Here is a 16,866-nt window from a genome sequence, read left to right on the forward strand (position 1 = left end):
CTCATCGAAAAGCATTCCGCTCAAGCTCTGCAACGATGAACAAATCGCAGCCGACGTGTGGGAACAGAGTTCAACCCTTGGAGACCTCAGAGCTTTGTCCCTCCCTTGCCGAAACCTCTTCGAAGGCTTCCAGGCACGCCTTTCTAATCTTCGAATTTCAACAACGTCATTGCAATGTGACGTTCTAGGCCTTTATGCCCCTGAAATGGAACATGAATTATCTGTCCACGTCTAGATTGTCGTTTCGGAATTCAATATCTAGTTTCATGTCGTCTTAATCGAGGAATTACAAGGTCCAAGTGACAATAGAATGCATGCTGCCGTCATTACATAAACTAGGCAATGTGAAAGGTAATACATGGTAATTTAATATTCCAAGCACCAGAAAAACCCCTAATTCTGCAAGTTAACCTATAGAATGCAATACCGAAGGGATTGAACTTATGGGTGTAAGGTGTAGACTATGGTGATCCGGCTAAAGGTCAAGGACTAATGGTAGGAAAGTGTCAAAAAAAAATTTAAACCAATTATATTATTGCCAATTTAATTATAAACATTTAAATTGTGCCAATTTAATCTTAAACCTTTTGACTAAGAGCCAATTCAATCATTCCCACTAATTTTAACCATATATTGCTAATGTGGATGTCGGCCAACTTTTGTAACATCGCCAACACTGACGTGGATAATATTTAATAATATGTTAATAATTTTCCAATTTTTCAGATTTTTCTTTTCTTTTTTCTTTCTCTTTCCTTTTCCCCCCTTTCTCCAATTGATCGCTAGACCTTGGTGACTGGCCAAGGTCATCTTGCTAGCCACTAGTGAGGCTCGAGCCCTCCCCAAAGGCCATGAGGTCAACCGTATCTAACAAGGTCGGGCCTTGCCCATGGTTGCCGAGCCTCGACCTCGCCTAGAAGTCACAAGGCCGACTTTCTAGCCATGGGCAAGGTCGAGCATCACCCAACCATGGCAAGGCTCTCCCTCACCAGAGGCCAACTAGGTTAGCCAAAGGCCAGCAAGGTCCCTCAACTCTAGCCAGTCATTGAGGTCCAATGACGGACCATAGGAAAGGGAAGGAAAAAAAGAAGAAGAAATAGAAAGAAAACAAAACAAAAGGAAAAAGGAAAGAAAAATAAAGAAATAAAAAAATAATTCAAAAAATTACTAAAATATTAAAAGTTGTCCATATCCAATCAAAATAAGTTAAGAGTGATTGAAATGGTTTTAGATCAAAAAGTTTAAGACTAAATTGGCACCACTCAAAAGTTGGTGTCTAAATTGGTATTAATGTAATAGGTTAATGACTTTTCTAACACTTTTCTTTAACCTATATGTTATACTATACTTTAGCTAGTACGTCCATGATGGAGTGCAATTGGACAGCACCATTTGGACTTGATATGCTACGATGGAAAGATACCATTTTGAAAGGGTATGAAAGGTGTCGTATATAAGTCATTTGTAGACAACCGTTGGAATAGTTGGAAGAATATACACACCAAATTTCTCTCCATTTCCATCAAAGAAGAATAAGGCATTCTATTTCAGTTTTACAAGAACAATCAGCTTTTACGCTGTGGAAATCGGATGCTTTCCTTGTGATTGCATTCAGACCAACGTGAGATAGTTTTGTTCGTGATTTATCTGCAATTTAACATTCGTTCCGGGGTTAATTGTTGTTTGCGCATTGGATAAAGGTAAGTTGTCTTCCGCCAACTTGAATTTCAACATTGGTATCAAAGCCCGGTCATGATTTCTGCCTTGTTTTCATCGAATTTTCTCATTAACCACATTATATCAAGATCTAGAGATTGAATTCTATTATGTTTTTGGATGTTTATTGTTCGGAATTGCAATCTGAATCATTGAAATAGAACCAAAGTGAAGAACGGGTTCGGGGTCGCGTACACCCGTGAGCTTTTGGCCATTTTTCTATATATTTTTTCTGCCAAAATAAATTTTTAAATATACAAGGTGAAAGTACTCGTCGAGATGAGTCCAATGATGGGTTGAATGCCACTGGAGGATGTCGAACACGCCCACACACGCGGCTAGAAGCCACTGCGCATGGGCTCTACGAGCCTGAATTGCTGGGAATGCCAGCGTGTGCGCAACACGTGCGGCTAGAAGCCGCTGCGCATGGGCTCTACGCGCCTGAATTGCTGGGAATGCCAGCGTGTGCGCAACACGCGCCGGTCGGCAAATCGGAGCGTGATGACGTCCGTTGGGTGATGTCATAGTGACGTCACTGCCGGCGGCAGTTGGCCGGTTGATCACCGGCCAGCGACCCAACCCGTAAACCGACCCGACCCGAGACCAAACCAACCATTGACCAGTCAACCGGATCGGCAGTCAAACTGGTTGGACCGGTTAGACCAGTCGAACCGGTCAGGAGCCTTTAGGTTCTCTGGCGCGTGCGTCACACGCGCCGTGCACTCAGGTGGCGCATGTGGGTGCGTGTGAGGTCGGATTAGAGCGTGGTTGGTGGCGTTTGGTTGGTATGAATGTGCTCTACACTATGATATAATTATTTAATACTTTTGAATTTTATAAATGTATGAAAATGAGTAGGAAACCCTAAGTACACGTATTTTTTGGGGTTTAATGCATAGTTTATTCATTTGTAGCTTGTATTTTCTTGTGGTTTAGGAAATACAATAGCTAGCTTGTGTGCAAATGATGTCATATATTTGTGTAGAGCTTGGTTCGATGATATCATGTATATAGTTTAATATACTTGCAATTTTCTAGTTGCTAGAAAATTCGAATAATGGTAGGAAATCCATTACATGTTGAATTGCGATTTTGATTATAGTTAAAGCATGATTGTTGTTTGTACATTGGTTCATATCATGCTATGTTTTTGTGTTAATGGAAAAAAATATAGAAATTACATGAGGTCATGTAATTATTTTTCCTAGTGGAAGTTCGTAGGTTGGTAAAATTCAAAGGAGTTCTCACCTAGAACTTAAAATTTGTGCAAATTAAACTAATTAATGATAATAGAACAATTGTACATAAAAGTTGATTGGGAACATAGTGAACTTTTACTTCTGTATCTTTTGTTGAATTATCATTAATTTAGTTTGTCTTTGCTGCAAATTAAATATGTGTGTTACTCTGTAAAGTGTGCTGGTATTGATTCTGCGTTTATTATGTCAATGTGTTATAACAATTGATTATGGCTTCGGCATCCAAGACTATTGTGGCTTACCTCAATAAGAGTGAGAAGCTAAATGGTGACAATTATGATATTTGGCATCGAAAGGTTCAGTACATCCTTGAGGAGCAAGAGGTTTTGAAAACTCTCAACCATACCATGGATGAATCTGAACATGGAACTTCAGCTCAACACGGGGGAGATCTAGAAGTTTATCAAGCTTGGAAAAAGGAAAAATAGCATTGCTTGCAACACGTTACTGAGCTGTATGCAAGATGATCTTATGTGTGAGTTTGAAAATTATGATAAAGCTCAAGCTATGTGGGTTGCCTTGAAAGATAAGTTTGGGGGTACATCTACCACTAAGCTGAGGAGACTCACCATCAAGTTTGACACATTCCGAAAGCACCCAAATGTAACAATGAAGCAACATCTTCGAAAGATGTCAAACATGATTTGTGAGCTGAAGTCGGTAGGTCACTCCCTTATTGATGAACAACAAGTTTAGGCTGTTATAAGGTCTCTTCCTGATAATTGAGAGCATATGAAAATTAATATGACGCATAATGAGAATATTGTCACTTTTGATAATATAGCGCACCATTTGGAATTAGAGGATGAGCGCCTAGAGGCTGCGGGATCCTCTACCCATGTTTATGTTGCTGAATCGAGTTCGCACAAATTTTTGGGCTTCAAACGCAAAAGGAATTCTCAATTCAACAACAAAGGGAAGAAAACTGATCAGGCACCTAAGAGGGCTAAGACCTTCCAATGCAAGAAGCGTGGTGGGAAGAAGGACAAGGCCAAGATGAAATGCCACAATTGTGGCAAGATGGGTCACTTTGCTCGTGAATGCATTGAGTCGAAAGAGGTATCATATTACTCCATTACTTTATGTAATGCTTTCGATTCTAGCACTGTAATACTTGCTAAATCCCATCCAATGTGGATTGTAGACTCAAGAGCAACATACCACGTAGCTAGAGACCGAGAAGCATTTGTGGAGTATCGTCAGATTTAATCTAGAAGAAGATGGATATATGTTGGGAATAACTCAAGAATTGAAGTGAAGGGTATCGGCACATGTAAATTAATTTTACGTGGTGGTCAAAACCTATTCCTACATGATGTCCTTTATGCTCTAGATATTCGACGAAACTTGGTCTCCGTAGTTATTTTTCTTAGCTTAGGTTATGTATTGAATTTCCATAGTGATTGTGTTGACATTTTATATGGAACGGTTTATTATGGTTCAGGTCATGTATCGAATGATTTTATGGTGTTAGACATTAACTGATCAGTATAATATTAATGTTGATGGTTGTTTTTCTTTAATTGCATCTTCTAATAATGTTGATATTGATGCAAGTATTTGGCATGTTAGATTAGGTCACATTGGGTTATAAAGAATGCAAAAATTAGCTAGAGAAAGCCTTTTAGGGTCACTCACTAATGTTGATTTGCCCATATGTGAACATTGTCTAGTGGGAAAAGCAACTAGAAAATCATTCGGTAAATGGACTAGAGCCGAATTTTCATTACAACTCATACATTCTGACATTTGTGATCCTTTGAATGTGAGGGCGAGGCATGGAGTCTCATATTTCATCATTTTCATAGATGACTTCACGTGTTTCGGTTATGTCTTTCTGATCTCCCATAAGTCAAAAGCATTAGACCGCTTTAAACGATAAATAGCAATGGTAGAGAATCAATTGAACCAAATAATAAAGGCATTGAGAACCGATCGCAGGCGTGAGTATCTATCTGAGCAATTCAAGGCTCTTTGTGATGAAAAGGGAATTGTACAACAATTGACTATTTGTGGTACTCCACAACAAAATGGGGTGGCTGAGAGAAGGAATAAAATCATATTGAAAATGGTTAGGTTTATGATGGCGCAAACAAAATTTACCTATCTTCTATTGGGCAGATGCATTATTGACTGTTGCCTATGTACTTATCTGAGTGCCCTCAAAATCGGTCACTTCCACCCCTTATGAATTATAGACTGGTAGGAAACCAGACTTGAGTAGTCTACGTCTATGCGGATGTGCAGCTTATGTTAATGATTCTTCCCATAAATATGACAAATTAGGTCCTAGATGGAATAAATGTATCTTTATAAGATATTCTGAGCACTCCAAATGATACGTGTTCATAGGTGAACAAGCTAATGGAAGTGTGACTGAAATGGAGTCACAAGATGTCACATTCTTGGAGAATGATTTTCCTAGTAGAGGTGAGATTGATAAGGACTTCCAATTATATGAGATGAAAGATCCTAATAACATACCCACTGATGTTGTAGAGGGAAATAAAAATTTACCTCAACATGCAAGACCTAGTGGGAGTGTTGCATCACCTGACGAATTGAATTCAAGAGAAATTCAATTGCCTTAAAGTAATCGTAAAAGTATTCCCCGTCATCGTTTTGAGATTGAAGGGGAAGCATTTATGATTGCTCAAAAAGACAATGCCGAGCTTAAGACTGTTCTAGAGGCTCTCTCATCCTATGATAAGGAAGAATGGAGAAAAGCTTTGGAAGATGAAATGAAGTCGATGAGAGCAAATCATGTCTCGGACTTGGTTGATCTACCACCCAATCGTAAGGCCATTGGAAACAAATGGGTTTTCAAGATTAAGCGAAGGGTGGATGGATCAATTGAAAATTATAAAGTTCGCCTTGTGGCGAAAGGTTATACTCAACAAGAGGGTATAGATTATGAGGAAACATTTTCACCAGTTGTAAGGTTTGCCTCAATACACCTTATTCTAGCCATCATTGCACATTTGAACCTTAAATTACATCAAATGGATGTACATACAACATTTCTCAATGGAGAACTAGATGAGAAAATCTATATGAAGCAGCCAATAGGTTTCATACCTAAAGGTCAAGAGCATAAAATTTGCAAGCTTTACCGCTCAATATATGGCCTTAAGCAATCACCTAAATAGTGGTATCTTCGTTTTCATCGAGCCATAACCACTTTTGGTTTCACAATGATTGAGGAAGATCACTGTGTATATGTCAAGTGGTCTGAAGATAAATTTGTGATGTTATCACTTTATGTGAACGATATTCTATTGGCTGGAAATGACAAGGTTTTGGTTATCACCATAAAAGAATGGTTGTCCTCCAACTTTGAAATAAATGACATGGGAGAAGCTACTTATATATTAGGAGTTAAGATCGCAATAGATTGATCAAGGAAACTCCTTGCTTTATCACAAGAGTCTTATATAATGAAGATTCTTGAGCGTTTCAATATGCAGCGTAGTAATCCCATTGATACCCCTGTCATGCAAGGTGAAGGCCTAAATACTGAGATGTTTCCTAAGACTCCAAAAGAAATTAAAATGATGGAAATTGTTCCTTACACTAGTACGGTCGGAAGTTTGATGTTTGTTATGATGTGTACTTGACTCGACATATGTTATACCGTGGAATTGTTGAGCCAATATCAATCATATCCTAGTCAAGCTCACTGGAAAGCAGTAAAGATGATCCTGAGATACTTGAAAGGCACCATGGACTATCAACTTTGTTACCAAGAAAGTGATTTACGCCTATTATGCTATTTAGATGCTAATTTGGGTGGAGACCCAAATGAGCGTAAATCGATTTCTGGATATGCGTTTATGCTTAATGGCGGTGTGCTTTCTTGGAATAGCAAGAAACAGACATGCACGGCCTTATCTACAATAGAGGCAAAAGTTATTGCATGTTATGCCATAGTGCAAGAAGCAGTATGACTAAAACATTTTTTGGAAAATTTAGCCAATGTCACTGAGATTCCAAGACCGGTGATAGTTTATTGTGATAGTCAAGTAGCCATTGCCTATGTGAAGGATCCTAAGTATCATGGAAGGACGAAGCATATTGACATAAAGAATAACTTCATCAGAGTTATTATAGCGCAGAAAGAAGTGATCCTACAATACATTTCAACCAATAGAATGGTTACTGATCCATTTACGAAGGCTGTTCCTAGAGACATATTCTTGACCCACAAAATGTCACTAGGATTGCGTAGAATGTGATATGTGTTATTGTAGAAGATCATTGGTTTATATATATGTGGACATATGTATTGTACTTGTTTGTTTATTTATGACTTGATATTTTATCAATGAGTGCAAATCTAGTATGAGACTAACACTACACACATATATTATTGAAAAAGTATGTCAGCAGGCAATGATGGGCTCACTCACACGAGCAATCGCCTCAAGTGCTTTAGATAGCACGTTGAGATGAGACATTATGTACAAATAAATATCGAAGAGCAAGTTTGGTACATAAAATATGTCGCCTTGATTGGAATCAAGATGATGTCTGTGATTTGTTTATAATAAGATCAAACATGATAGTCTCACAATCATGTATGCCTGTAAGATGCCAGATGCGAGTACTTAATTGGACACTATAGAAAGCAAGCTGATATAGCACTCGGGCTAAATATGAGTACGTGAGAAGCACGTGACTATATTTAGGCTAAGATCCGTATAGTGGATGTATTTGATAAATGACATACGCTCTTATAAAAAGAGTAATCCACTATAGCATGTAATTCATACTACATGTGCATTGTATGACGAATAAATGAAGATGAGTAAAATTATCCCTATTTACATATCGTGTGAGCCATTGAGGTAATTTATAATTTACCTCATTTTGTGCCCTATGTTACTTCTGACTATGTTCTCAAAGTGAAAGATCAATGTTGCTACTTTAGCATGTTATCGGCGGTCATGAATAGATATGGCCTTATGAGACATGTCTAAGAAAGCAGTTGTTTTGAAATGGAGAGAGACATGAGTGCGAAAGAAGACTATTGTTGTTTTACATTTATCACATGTATTTACTAATCGACCAATTATATCGCCTTGTGTGGTTGCGGATATAATTGTAAATACATGGTGTTTGAGAATAGTCAAGTATAGCCTTTAAGGGATAGATATACTTGGATTGATGTAACAAAATATGTCTGGGGCACTATGAGACATCGATTGTTTATTTCTTTTCGGGGTTGTAGCCATTATGTCATCCCTAACAGGTGCATAATTTGAGCTCCCAAATGCAGGTGTACTCACTGGTCGTACGGCTTACTTGCCAATATGAATTGTTTTGTAAAGTTGATGAATGTTGAACATCTTATATCCTTGATAGAGTGCTATCAAACCCATCATGTCCAAGTGGGAGATGTTATACTATACTTTAGTTAGTATGTCCATGATGGGGTGCGATTGGATAGCACCGTTTGGACTTGATATGCTACGACGGAAAGATACCCTTTTGAAAGGGTATGAAGGGTGTCGTATATAAGTCCTTTGTAGACAACCGTTGGAATGGTTGGAAGAATAGACGCACCAAATTTCTCTCCATTTCCATCAAAGAAGAAGAAGGCATTCCATTTCAATTTTACAAGAACAATCGGTTTACACTGTGGAAATAAGATGCTTTCCTTGTGATTGCATTCAGACCAACGTGAGATAGTTTTGTTCATGATTCGTCTGCAATTCAACATTCATTCCGGGGTTAATTGTTGTTTGCACATCGATAAAGGTAAGTTGTCTTCTGCCGACTTGAATTCCAACACTATACCTATTTGGCCGAGATCCTCGACGACCATTGCCGCCGCAGCTCATGCCCATCACCAATCTGTTGTCTTTGCTTGCTGCCCGCAACGACGACAAGCTCCCACCAAGCCTTTTGCCATTGCTTCTTGTCCAATATTGTGAGGCGATGCTGCAAGTCTTCTCCATCGACGACGAAGCTATTGGAGAAATCTTCCTAGAGTATTTTGAAGTTGACAAAATGTTTCTATCAGTTTAGTCTGAAGATTTGCAGACTCTTCTATTTAAAGTCTGAAGACCTCTGGACTGCCAGACTTAAGACTCAAAGTCTATTCTCATTGACATTTTCTAATTCGTCGAAGAAGGGCTATCTAAGACTGGATGTTTCGTTAAGGATTTGACCTTATCGACTGGAGAAGATCTCTTGGCTGGATATGACATAACGGAATCCTTTATTGATTCAAAGATTGAGGATTTGATGATTGGTGAAGTATACGTGGAAGGTTCTACTTATGGAAATCGAGATCCCGATTGTATGGGCGAGCAGGATTGATGGGCTATCGACATGTTCCTTAAATAGCTCGAATGATCTTCCTAATTGATTCTATCCAACAGGAAGATTGGAAGAATTCCTTTGGTAAGTGCCAACGGGTATAATGGCATAAAGGAGTATATAAGGAAGACGTTCCAGTTGTTCGAGAGGGTGCGTGATAGAAGAATTCCAAAGTCTGAAGCTCTTTGTTCTTAGTCAATTCATTTTCTGAGCGAAATCTTGTACGCAAAAGAGAGTCCATATTCTTGAGAAACCTTGAGGAAGTGTGGTAGAGTATCTACACTATGAAATCAAGGGAGAGCCTTGCTATAATATCTCTTTTGTTCATAGTGAAATCCAGCCGGTGGGCTGTCAGTGCGGAAGAGTGGACGTAGGCTTGGAATAAGCCGAACCACTATAATTTATGTGTTCATTTTCTCTTCCCTACTCTCTGCTTTACCTTGATCATAATTCGCTTTGTTAACGAAAGGAGAACTTCATTTCTATTGTCTGCTTAGTATTGCTCTCTTATCTCGAGAAAATATTTTTTACACATATTCACCCCCCTCTAGGTGCTTATACTAGCTATCTCAATTAGTATCAGAGCCTGTGTACTCACTTTGTTTGGAGTGTTTTACTTTAGAGTTAAAGATCCATGGCTAGTATGTTAGCTCCAGGGCTGGTAGAAGGGCAAAGCAATACCAGACCGCCTTACTTTGATGGAAAGGAATACAACATATGGAAAAACAAGATGAAGGCGTTTCTAAGATCAAAGGATCCTCTGGAATGAGACGTTGTAGACAAAGGAATCATTCCTAAAGCTGCATCTGTCTTAGAGAGAGGAAAAGAAGCTGTTGAGTCTAATGAAATGACTCAGGAAGAGATAACCAAGAGACAAGCTCTTGATGCAAAAGCAATTTATTCTTTATATTGTGCTTTGTCACCTACTGAATATAACAGAATATCTTCTTGTGTTACAGCGAAAGAAGTTTGGGATAGATTATATATTACCTATGAAGGAACCGATCGAGTGAAAGAAACCAGAATCAACATTCTCCTCGGTCAATTCGAAGCCTTTAAAATGAAATTAGGAGAATCTATAACTGACATGTTTAGTCGTTTTACAGAAATCGTGAATGGTCTTGAAAATCAAGGTCAACCAATTTCTGATCCCATGAAAGTAAACAAGCTACTGCGTGGACTCTCCAAGAATTGGAATCACATAAAGACCTCAATAAGGGAGACACAAAGAATTACGCCACTATCTGTCGATAAGTTGGTTGTGACTCTTCAGTCTTATGAAGCGGAACGAATCAATGAAGACGAAGATCCTAAAGGTAAGAAATCCATTGCATTAAAATCCAATGATGATTCTGATGTTACAGATTTTGAAGACGATATGGATGATGAGGAGCTTGCTCTCATGATAAGAAGATTTAGAAAGCTTAACAGAAAAAGGAAGAAGATTCAATCCAAAGAAACAAAGTTTTCAAAAGCAACAGACTAAGTTTGTTGAGGATGATGAATCAAATAGAGATGTAGTCTGCTTTGAATGTAAGAAAAAGGAACACATCAAACCCAACTGTCCTCTTCGAGGAAGAAGAAAGGAAAAGCTGAAAAGTATCGAAAGGCTCTTAAAGCGAAACACGGGAGTGATACAGAATGTGAAAAAAGTGATGATGATTATGCCAATATATGTCTGATGGCACAATCGGATTTAGATTCAAACTTCGAGACAAACTCAGATTCGGACAGTGAATTTGAGGTGAGTAACTCTAAAATCCCTATTAAAGTTTCTAAATACATTGATGAGTTGTGTTTTAGTCTTAAGACTTCTCTTAAAAGGATTTCCGAACTTAAAAAGGAAAATTCTGCACTGAAACAACAGAAAAATGTTTTGAAAGAAAAGGTGAAATGTTTAGACATGAATGTTTCTACTCTTAAAGAAAGAGAAGACAACCTTTCGAAAGAAAATGTACTTTTAAAAAATGACATATCAAATATTTCCAAAAGATTTTCAATAGGATCCGAGAAACTTGAGAAATTTTTTCAGCACAAAAACCTTATTTCAATAAATCTGGTTTGAGAATAACTGTGGAAAGCATTCCTTTAATTGATTTTCCTAAAGTGAAGGAAAGAATTAAGCAAAGACCCACAAGAGATGCTTACAAAAATCATTTTAAAAAGGTCTTTGTAAAACCAAGAGGTCGTAATGCTCTCGGATGTTCAAAGTGCAATAGTTCGGATCATTTTGAGAAAGAATGTCCTATGGTTTGGAAACTGTTAAGAAACTATGGGCAAAAACCGCATATCATACTAACACCAATGGACCCAAGAAAATATGGGTACCAAAGAAAGTTTGAGTCTCTTTTTTAAATGCAGGTCACTATCAAGAAGAAAGTAAAATGGTATCTGGATAATGGATGCTCAAGACATATGACAGGAGATTCAAATTGCTTCATAAAGCTCATTCAAGTAAATGGTGGAAAAGTCTCATTTGGAGGAAACGGCAAAGGAAGAATTGTGGAATTTGGAACTGTAAAGATTAGAAACCTCACAATCAGCAATGTTTCCTTAGTGGAAGGACTCAACTACAATCTACTCAGTATCAATCAATTGTGCGATACCGGTTTCAAAATTAACTTTCAAGAAGGAATATGTTCAGGAACCAGTAAAGATTCTACTCAGTCATTCATGGGTCGAAGACATGGAAATATCTACCTCTTGGACGTGAAACCAGATGAATCGCACTGTCTAATCTCAATTCAAGATGAAGCTAACTTATGGCACAAAAAACTTAGGCACATCAATATGAAGCAAATAGCCAAAATTTCAGCAAAGAAGCTAGTTTGTGGTCTACCCAATTTGTCATATCAAAAGTCTGATCTATGTACACCATGTGTATTGGGAAAGCAGGTAAGAAATTCCTTTAAAACAATAAATCAAGGTTCCACTAATCGTGTACTGTAGCTTCTGCATATGGATCTCTTTGGACCAACCAGAACTCAGAGCATTGGAGGTAAGAAATATTGCCTAGTAATTGTGGATGACTACTCACGATTTACTTGGGTATATTTCCTGACAAGTAAGTCTGAAACCTTTTCTTACTTTGAAAAGTTTGCTAAAAAGATTCAAAATGAAAAAGGGTATGTTATTTCAAGTATAAGAACAGACCATGGAGGTGAATTTGAAAATTAGGATTTTACAAAATTCTATGATGAATCTGGTTTTCAGCATGTATTCTCCTCTCCATATACTCCAGAGCAAAACGGAGTTGTGGAAAGAAAGAATAGGTCGCTTCAAGAAATGGCTAGAACTCTTTTAATTGAAAGTAACATCTCTTCACGTTTTTGGGCTGAAGTAGTTTCTACAGCATGTTATATTATTAATAGAGTTTTTCTAAGACCTATTCTGGAAAAAACCCCCTATGAGTTATTCAAAGAAAAGAAGCCTATTGTTTCATATTTTCATGTGTTTAGATGTAAATGCTTTATATTGAAAAATGCAAATGATCGAGTTGGCAAGTTTGAAGAAAAATCAGACGAAGGCATCTTCCTTAGATATTCTACCTCAAGCAAAGCCTACAGAGTCTACAACAAGAAGACTCATCTATGGAGGAATCAATGAATGTCAAATTCCAAGATTCTATGCAAAATGAATCTATTCAAACTCATCTTGAAGAATTTGAACCTGCTCCAGACTTTATAAAGTCTAAATCTCAAGAAGCAGCTCAGACTTCAAAAGACCAGCATCAAATGATTGTTGAAGATTCAAATGAAGAAAGTGATCATCAACCTGACAAATCAACCAGTAACTGGAAGCATAAGTCCAGTCATTCCAAAGATCTCATTATAGGCGACATTAATGAAGGAATTCGCACAAGATCCAAAAGGCGCGAAGAGTCTAGTCTTTGTGGCTCTTATTTCTGAAATAGAACCCAAAAGCATAGAAGAAGCTTTATCGATTGAAAGCTAGATTGAAGCCATGCAAGAAGAACTCGGGCAATTCAAGTATTAATGATGTATGGGAATTGACTCCTAAACCGAAAGGTAAATCTATTATTGGAGCTAAATGGGTTTTCAGGAACAAGATGGACGAGAAAGGAAAGGTCATAAGAAACAAACCAAGACTCGTAGCCAAGGGATATACGCAAGAAGAAGGGATAGACTATGATGAGACTTACGCACCAGTAGAGAGGTTAGAAGCAATTAGATTATTACTTGCTTTTGCTTGTTATAAGAATTTCAGGTTATTCCAAATGGACGTCAAAAGTGCTTTTCTGAATGGGTTTATCCATGAGGAAGTCTATGTGGAACAACCACCTGGGTTTGAAGACCCAAGGAAACCAGACTCAGTATTCAGACTGAAAAATGCCTTATATGGTTTAAAGCAAGCACCTCGAACTTGGTACGACAGGCTAAGTAAATTTTTAATTCAAAACGGCTTTGTCAAAGGTAAAGTAGACACTACTCTATTTATCAAAAGAGAAAGCAAAAGTTTTCTGCTTGTTCAAATATATGTTGATGATATTGTTTTTGGATCCTCTAATCAAAGTCTGTGCAAGAAATTCTCTAAGTCTATGCAGGATGAATTTGAAATGAGCATGATGGGTGAACTAACCTTCTTTCTTGGACTTCAAGTGAAACAATTGAAGGAATGAACATTTATTCATCAAGAAAAATATGCTAATGATCTTGTCAAAAAGTTTGGATTGGAAAATTGCAAAAAGACTGATATACCAATGTCAAGTTCTTTGAAGATAGACAAAGATGAAGGAGGAAAGAAAGTTGACCAGAAGCTATACAGGAGTATCATTGGTTTACTTCTTTATCTTACTACTTCTAGACCTGACATTTTGTTTAGTATTTGCATTTGTGCTAGATTTCAAGCAGATCCTAAAGAATCTCATCTAAGTGCTGCAAAGTGTATTATCAAATACATTGCATCAACTTCAAGCCTTGGTCTTTGGTATCCTAAAAAGGGAGACTTTACACTTTTTGGATACTCAGACGCAGATCTAGCCGGATGCAGAGTTGATAGAAAGAGCACCTCAGGTACCTATCAACTACTTGGAAGGAGGACAATGTCTTGGTTTTCAAGGAAGCAAAATACAGTGGCTCTTTCTACAGCAGAAGCAGAGTATGTAGCTCTTGGAAGTTGTTGTTAACAAATTCTGTGGATAAAACAACAGCTAAGAGACTTTGGAATTGAAGATTCATGCACGGAGATTAACTGTGACAACACCAGCGCAATCAATCTCACCAAGAATCCAATTCTTCACTCAAGAGCAAAGCATATAGAGATTCGACATCACTTCATTAGAGATCATGTGCAGAATGGAGAAGTTTCGATTCAGTTTGTTGACTCAAAGAACCAACTGGCGGATATATTTACAAAGCATTTGGAGAAAAATCAATTTGAAATCATTCGTTCCAGACTCAACATCTTGAGGTTTGAAGAAGTAAAAGTCTAGAGACTCTCAGACTCAGACAATCAAGATCTTTGATTGTAAGTTATTTTATTCTCTCTCAAATTAAATCTTGAAAATGTACGATCATCTGTCCATAATTGACTTTTGCTACTTTCAATTTCCGTGATTAGTGCAATCTTTCTTTTTCGAAAATGGAGTTAATTTTTAAATGGCAGTTATCTAATTTTTTGAAAAAGGGCATCTTTTTACTTTCCATTACGACGTTTTATATGCCTCTCTTCAACCGACCTATACTTGTCGGTCCCTCTTCGTTTAACTCCAAAAACCCTAAAAAGCATCGATCTTCCACTTATGTCTTCTTCTCTTGTTTAATCTTCGAAAAGTTGTCATCTTTCTTGGGAAAGTCAAGTTTGGAATCTTTCAAAGACTATGAAAGATGTTGTCTCAAAGGAAGTCTTCGAGGATCGCGAACAAGGGACTGCAGCAAATGCGTGAGGGGCCTACGCACTTTGATCTCACCGAGGAAGAAGAGTCTCCTAGTTAGCAGCAGAGCCCACAACATTCTCAGCAGCGTCCATCTTCTCCATCTAAACCACAGGATGTTGCTCGTCGAGAAGAGGAAGAAATAATTGAAGATGCAGAACCCGTAAGAAATTTTAAGCCATCTTTTACCTACAAGCTTTATCGTGCTTTGAAAAGGGGTGGAACTCCTTTGAACTACATTGACGAATTTATGAAAGACAAAGGGTACAAAAATGAAACCTTTTTTTTACACACAATGGAACGGTTGGGAATTGCCCATGCTGGGTCGGCAGAAGAGGCAATGGCAAATATTCCAATCGATCCACGTGTTGGAGGGTTGAATCAGCCATATGGGAATGATGATGACAAGTTGTATAGTTAGTTTCAACCGAGAATGGGTGTTGCGGCAAAAATTCAGAGCAAAAGGACAGACTTGTTTCGATCGGAAGAACACAAGCATCTATACTCTAAGTTGTTGAAGCGTGGGGTCATAAACCCTAGAAGTGTGGATTTTGATTTCCTTGACGCTGTGAACGTTAATTTGAGGGAAAAATTCAGTCTTCTTCAACTTGATCAGTTCTGTTCTGAATCTACATAAGCTTATGCTAAACTCACTGCACACTTTGTTCAAATCTCAGTTTCTTAGATGCGAATAGATTCTCTTTTAGTGTCCGAAATCAGGTTTATGTGGTGGATATAAATATGTTGGCTGATGTGATTGGGGTTGAGAGAGGGAGATATCAACCTATCAATGTCTCTATTGCTCATACTACGTTGGAACTTGTTAAGGATAGAAAGACAGAGGGAAAGGTTTCCTACTCAAGGATGAGTGCGTTCAACATTCTACTTCACAAGATTGTGATCAATTGCCTCAGACCAAAATCTACTTCAAAGACTGATGTTTCAAACTCAGAGGCAAAGCTGATGTATGCCATCAATCTTTGGGAAAAAGTTCTCTCTTCCTCACACTATTATAGTCCACATGTATAGAGCAGTGGTGAAGGACAAGGGTCAACTTCCTTATCCAGCTCTTGTGACAAAGTTATTTAGACATTTGAATGTTCAGTCTCCCCGGATTCTCTGTGTTCGAACTTGTGATCAAATGGTAGTGGGACTGAAAATTGTGTCTAAAATGCATCTGAAGGAACTCAACAAGGCGTTGGAGAAATTCAAGGAGAAAACTCCTGTTAAAACTCATTAAATCTCTTCGGCAGCAAAAAGAAAAGGGAAGGAGCTCATGGTTGCTCCATCCAAGAAAAGAAGAGCTCTCATTGTTGAGGATGAAGAAGATGAGGAAGACATCACCATTACTGTAATGGCATTGAAGAACCTGAGTCGTTCTGTTCCAAAATCAACGGAATGACAAGAGAAAGACACATAACAAAGGACTGGAGAAAGAGAAGATTTGGAAGCAGAAGAGAAAGAAACAGAAGAGAGAGAAGCTGAAGAAAGAGATGCAGAGGAGGAAAGAATTGAAGAAGAAAAAGAAGAGGAAAGAGGAAATCAAGAGGAAGGAGAGCATGAGGAACACTCTTCTCCACCTAAAGGCATGGAAACAGGGGGAGATCGTGAGAAAAGGAATGTCCTCATATCCACGCTACCAAAGTGAAGGAGTCAGCCGCTCTCCAGCAGATC

This window comes from Eucalyptus grandis, chromosome 6 (assembly GCF_016545825.1).
Source record: "Eucalyptus grandis isolate ANBG69807.140 chromosome 6, ASM1654582v1, whole genome shotgun sequence".
Lineage (NCBI taxonomy): Eukaryota > Viridiplantae > Streptophyta > Magnoliopsida > Myrtales > Myrtaceae > Eucalyptus > Eucalyptus grandis.